Consider the following 7,112-nt stretch of genomic DNA (forward strand, 5'->3'; position numbering starts at 1 on the left):
AACTAAGAAAAAGCAAGGGCATCATTTTTCTGAATTTTAAATGAAATTTCCCTGTTTTTCTTCCAGCATCGGCCTTACACTATTTAAATGAGTATTGCTTTAAGATGTGTCTAAATATCTGAAACTAAATTCACTTGAAAAATATTCTCTGCTATTTCTGAGTTTATCTTTTCCAATATAAGTATAGGGGAAGAAAGACAAGATTCCCTTTAGTTCTGATGATATTTATTAAAATATACTTGGTATGGCTGATATATTAAATTAGAATATTTTTCATTCTTCTTAATATGAAGTCATCCTGACCAACAATATAGTGGATTTCTATGTGTGTTTGGTCTTCATTTTATACTTTGAAGAGTTTTTATTTCTTCATAAAATTATTCCTTCTTTGTCAGGTTCTTATCCACTGGCTGTATAGTTAATGAATGGTGCTGTATGTTTAGAAGAAGGGGATGGAGCCAAGACTCCATCAAAGGCTTTTCTCCCAGTAAATCAGCAAATGCTGAGGCCTCAGTAGACAGTGGTTACCTGGTGTATGTCTCCTTGGTGATCGAGTGAACAGTATGCTCAAGAAGAATCTCTAGAGCAGTGCTAGAGCCCTGTGTGAGCTCTGAGGCTGCAGTGGATTGTATACGCAGATTCTGCATTGCATTCTTTCTTCTAATGCTGAAGTTTATGGATTACCTCATTCTGTATATTCTGTTGCTCCTGAGAGGAACTGCATTCTTTAATAAAGATTTTTCTCCAGGGTGGAGGAAACAGCCCATCTATGTGAATACAGGAAAGATTTAGTCTGAAATTCCTCCTATTGAATGATACCTTAGATCCGCTGTTCATATGGATAAGGAACAGTATAGCACATGAGGGGATGTCAGCATCACCAGTCATTGGGAAAATACAAATCAGAACCACAGCATGATACAACATCACTCTCCACTAGATGGTTCCCATCAAGATGATATTAAGTGGTAGTGAGAATGCAGAGAGATTGTAACCTGTATGTATTGCTTATGGAAATACTAACTGGTGCCACCACTATGGAAAGCAGTCTGGAATTTTTTCCAAAAGAGCTATCACATGGTTCAGAAATTCCTCTCCTGGTCATCTACCCAAGAGAGATGAAAACATGTGTCCACAGAGAAACTCCCACACAAATGTTAATAGCAGCATCATGCATGATTTCCAAAAAGTTTAAGCTATCTATGTTCAACTGTTATCTGGGAATAATTGTTAAACAATTACTGATATCACAGAATAAATTTTTATATTGATATGTGTAAAATACATAGACTAATAATTGTCTTTATGTAATTCATCTCTTAATTAAGAACATTAAATTACAATTAAAATTACAACTAAGTAATACTGGTTTTGATACTAATTTTTTAATGTGAGAGTGACAAAAATCTAAATTTAGACAATGGTGATGATTGAACAACTATATAATTATATTATTGACATTGCATTTTACATATTAGAGAGGTGGGCTTTATAGTATATAAATTATATCTCAATATAACTTTTAAAAATATTTTAAAATTGTTGATGAACCTTTATTCTATTTATTTATATGCGGTGCTGAGAACTGAACTCAGTGCCTCAACATGCTAAGCAAGCGCTTTACCACTAAGCCATAATACCCCTCAATATAACTCTTTTATAAACAATATGAAAGGGGTTCACTCTCACTATCCTTTTAAAGTGTGTCTATGCTCTGGGAGTCAGACTCTTAGATATGGACATTATTGGGTCTGCCATGGTTACTGTCTTTGATTGTCACAGGCAGTCATGGGAAGATCAGTCTCATAAGAAGCCAAGGGGAGGTTTTTGTCTCAGTGTCCTGTGTATCTAGAGCACTGTGTAAGCATTCATACTGACATCCCACGATGAACGGTAATAATGACCCTCGTCCTTAGGGAGCAGGACTGAGATTGTCAGGCTGTGTTCCCAATGTGCTGAGAACTCCTAATCATCCCAATTTTGGGAACAGCAGCACAAATCTCTTGGTACCAGCTTGTATCACAGATACCAACACTGTTGCTGTTTCCAGTGACACTCTCCTACAGACTCTGATACTGAGGCTTCCTGGCTCAGCTCAGACTGCCCAGGGGGATGCTCAAAGAAGATGCACAGAAATGAGTCTGGTTATTGCCTGTAAGATATTTCCCAAATGAAAGGAAAAAAATCAATCCTAGAGGACCCCCATAATATCTTCTGCTTTTCAAAGTCAGTCACCTGAGCAGAGAGTGAGAAGGAAGAAGAGAGGAGCGTAGGCCATTTTAGAGGTTCCTGCAGAACTCTGATTCCTGAGGACCCGCAGCTGTATCAGAGCGCTGCCCATGTCTCCTGTACTTATTTCCCCACTAAAGGAGACTGGGGCCTTCCATAAAAATTATGCTCCTCCCTCTGGATGGCCTCCCACACCCAGAGCTCTGAGTCCTTTCTGCTTGGGGCTGGGCAGAACCTGTCATGAGCCTCCCTGGGCTGAGATTCAACAGTTGGTTTGTTCTGAAGAACTCTGCTGTTTCAGGCCATCTGGAGGGAGGAGGTGTCTGGTTTCCAGCTGGGCAGGCCCACAATACCCTCTGCTGCCTTAGGGACAGATCTTTTCAGATGTTAGATGCACCCCAGTGGACCCTGGAGAGAGACACTCTTCCCTGCTTTTCTGCAACCATACCCTCCTCAAAGAAAGGGACCATTTCACCACCCTTGAACTTCCTTCACAAGATGCAGACTCTTATCCTTGGCTAAATGCTGATTTTAGTGATGTGCCCCCACACCAAGCATTTTATAATTCTGGTCTTTCTTTCCACTGTGGACTTGTTCTGGAGTCAACACAACAAAGACAAAGGAAAGTGATTGACCAGCCAAAAGCTTTTAGCTGGGAAGGACTAGAACCTGGATTTCCCTTATCCTTTGCCCCATTTTTACCATGACAGGTGGATATTCCTTCCCTTAGCCCTCCTCCATCCCCTTTCCTCATAAAGGATGGGAAACATGAAGTTATTCAAAGATGGATCCTCACTATAAGTGAGTGAGCTTGGTTTGTCTTGTAGTGGTTTAGCTCTAAGGTATACTAGGGATATCCAGACCTTCTTGAATAAAGGTTAGTATGCTCAGCCTAAAATAGGACTAAAGTGCTGATTATGTCTAAATGTTGGTGTCACTTTGTCAAATAGAACTGGAATGCATGGATAAGCAGAATTTGAAGAGAAAACAAAAGGAAGAATTCCAGGCACAGTGCACTCTTCTATATGTGCACCTGGGTTAAAACAGATAGGGAGGGAGAAATAATGGATATTTTACATCTTCCTCTAGACCTGGTCTACACTAAGGTTTGTGAGCAAATCTGGTTCACAGCAAAGATACCAATTCAGTTTTGTTGTTGTTCTTAATGAGTTGAAATTAACATAAAACTAACCATTTTAGGGTATGTAAATCAGGGTGATTCATGATGTTGGGCAATTACTTATCTCTTCCTAGTCCTAAGACTTTTGCATCAACTAGAGTGGAAAGCACACCCTCACTGTGTTAGCCAGTTTTTTTTTTTTTTGTGGTTGTTGTTGTTATTGTTGCTGTCTTGACAAAATACTTGAGAGAAACCAACATATAAAAAGAAAAGATTTATTTTGGCTCACAGTTTCATCTATGATCACTTGGTTCCATCCTTTATGAGCCAATGGCAAGGCAGGACATTATGGCAGGGAGCAATGCTTCTTATCTTTTGGTGGCCAGGAAGGAGAGAGAGAGAGAGAGAGAGAGAGAGAGAGAGAGAGAGAGAGAGAGAGAGAGAGAGACAGAGAGAGACAGAGAGAGAGAGAGAGAGAGAAAGAAAAGATCTTTTATAAAATAAAACCCCTCTCCCAAATCCATTAATCCATAAATCCATAAATGGTTTAATTTATTGATTAAGTCAGAGCCTCATGATTCACTCATCTCCCAGTGGTCCCACATATGAACACTGCTGGGATGGAGACTGAGCCTTCAACATATGAGCTTTTGGGGGACACTTAAAATATAAAACACTATACCCATTAAGAAATATTTCTTCACTCTCCCTCTCTTCAGCCCTTGGTAATCATCATTCTAATTTGTGTCTCTGTATTTACCTATCCTTGATAGTTCATTTAGCCTAATTTCCTCCTGGTTCATCTATATAGGAGTGTTTTATTGCTAAACTGTATTCCACTATATGCACATATCACATTTTATTTATCAACTGATAAGCATTTGGGTTCTTGATTCTTTTTTGGCTATTGTACTATTATTACTACAAATATGAGCATACAATTTAAAAATGTATTTTTGGCTCTGAGGATTGAATATAGGGTACTTTATATTGAGCTATCCTTAATTCTTTTTATTTTTTATTTTGAGATAGGTATTAGGTAATAGCTAGCGATGAGCAGTGAAATAAAGGCAAGTTTACAAGTGTTCTTTAAATTACTTTAGGGTCTTCTTTATACTTCCAAAGTAGATGAGAAAGCAAAGGATGATAGTAAATTTGTATAACATAAACAGAAGCAAAGGAGCTAATGTGAAAATACATCAAAAGAAAAGAATTAATGAGACTAACTCTTGACAGGGTCCACTGATGTCCATGTGAAATTAGGAATTATAAGCATACGTGTCTCTATCTGTCTGGGAAGAAAGATTCCTTTAGTAGTGCAGGCACACTAAGGTAACTTCTGACCAGCTAGTGAGCCCATTGTTACATTAACATGGAATTGACTTGTAGATGAAGCCTCCTGGCCCACAAATAGCATGGCCACCATGAGAGTTCCTGAGAGGACCAATTAGAGTCAAAAACTCCTGATTGGCAAAGAGTACAGAAGGTGGTACCCAGTTCTCCTGATAAATATGAAAGAGTAATAAATTTGGAGATAATGTTGTCTCCTTTGTTGTTCTCTGCTCAGAGATGGCCCACTCTCTTGAGGGTGCTCTCTGTTTAAGCCTCATTTTGCTTTCACCTCACTTTCACTTTTAATAACGTTCTCTTGCATGACTTTTGGTGTCTGACTTTAAATTTTCTTTCATCAAAACACAAGAACTGAGGCTGGAGCTTCAGCTCCTTGCTTTTCTGAAACACAGAGTTTTGCTAAATTGTTGAAGGTTGCCTCAAATTTTGATCCTCTCACCTTAACCTCCTAATCCCTAAGATTATAGGCATGCATCACCATCACCGGCTGTGTATACAATTTTTTATTTGAGGGCATGTTTCCAATTCTTGAGAATTGTATCTAGAGTGGTAATGTTTATTCACATTGCAATTCTATGTTAATTTTTTGAAGAAGTGTCATTTATTTTCTAATTTGGGTAAAGCATTTTACATTGACAACTGCCAAATTTGGAGGTTCCAATTTCTTTACATCTTTGCTAAAACTTGGTATGTTTCTTTTTTTTTTTTTTTTAATTTATAGCCAAACTAATGGGAATGACATGGTACATAATTATGGTTTGAACTGCATTTCCCTTATTACTGATTATTTTGAGAACTTTTTCATGTCTTTCTTTGTAATTTGTACATCTTATTTAAGAAAATTCTGTTCAAATACTTTGCTAATTTTTGTTGTGTGGCTTCCCTTTGGTTGCTCAGTTGTAAGAGTTACTTGAATGTTCTAGATATTAGAGCCTTCTTAGATAGGTAATTTGCATATACTTCTCCCATTCCTATATTGACTTTTCATTTTCTTGGCCAAATTTTTTCCTTTGTTATGCTTTTTTCTTTTGGTTATATCCAACAATCCATTTATATACCTCTGTATTAAAATTTGTCTCTATAATTTAATTCTAAGGGTTAATTTATAGTTTTCAGTGTTGTATTTAGGTCTTTAATCTGTTTTGAGTTAATCTTTAAAAATGGTGTTGAAGTGGCACTCCCTTTCTCTACAGAAAAGCTCTCTTCACCAAGGCTGATTTTAGGACTGTCAGCAAAAGAGTCTCTGTGAAAGAGTCCAATGTAGATAAACTTCCTATTTTCATGTCACCCTGTTTACTTGGCTATTGGCTGAGAAGATACCAGCACTCCAGGTGCTGGACACCCCCTTACTAGTTTTCACAAACATCAAGTATAGTACTTTGAAGAAATGTGCAAACAAGGCCTCTGGCCTTGAGCTGGGCTTTACAGAGATGTCTACATTTTTAGGGTAAGTTACAATTGGGCTCCATGGTAACAGCTGGCAGGGGGAGGAAAGAAAGGGGAGAAGAAGCTCTCCTCTTCTCAGGTGTTGTCCTTGAAGAGTTAACTTGCCCAGAACAGTGAAAGAAAAAGCTGCTTTTATGTGAACTTCTGCAGACTGTGAACTTCTGATCTCCTCCCCTTACATGCTGGGTATAAAAACTCTGAAACTCCCTGAACTCAGGGTTCAGGGGATTGATGATTACATCAAAGGCTGTACCCTCTGAACTTGGCTGCAGCCAAATAAAACTGTTTCCTGCTATTTTCGGTGCCTTGCCTGTTCCTACAATAGTGTGAGGCAGGGGTCTAAATTTATTCTTTTTTTTTGTATGGATATATAATTGTTTCAACCATATTTCATAAAGCGCCAATAAAATAATTTTTAAATTATCATACATATATGGAGACATTATTCAAAATCAGTTGACTACAGATGTGTGGACTTAATGACATGTATGCTTGTATCACACCTTATGCTTGTATCACACCCTTGATTAGTGTAGTTTTATAGTATAATTTGGAATTGTGAAGTACAAATTGTCAGACTTTTTTTCTTTTGTAAGACGATTTTGAAAAATTGTTTTTTGTGTTTTGTTTTTTGTCTTTTCAATCTCATACCATTTTTGTGGTCAATTTTTAAATTGGTGCACAAAAATGGAAGAATTAGAAGAACAACAAAACAGAGTTTGATGGGGATTATATTAAATCTCTTTGCTGCTTTTAGAGTATTTCCATGCTTAACCACACTAAGCTAATATTACATGAATAGAGGCTGTCTTTCCATTTATTTAGGTCATATTCACAAATACTTTGCAGTTTTCACAATATGGGTCACTAATTTCTTACTCAATCTGGGTTCTTTGGAGAAGCCAGGAGAAATAACTCTCAGATCAGCTTCTTGCCCTAGCAAAGGATGAAGGTCCTTTAAGAGTAA

Source organism: Ictidomys tridecemlineatus, chromosome 2, assembly GCF_052094955.1.
Source record: "Ictidomys tridecemlineatus isolate mIctTri1 chromosome 2, mIctTri1.hap1, whole genome shotgun sequence".
In the NCBI taxonomy this organism is placed as follows: Eukaryota; Metazoa; Chordata; class Mammalia; order Rodentia; family Sciuridae; genus Ictidomys; species Ictidomys tridecemlineatus.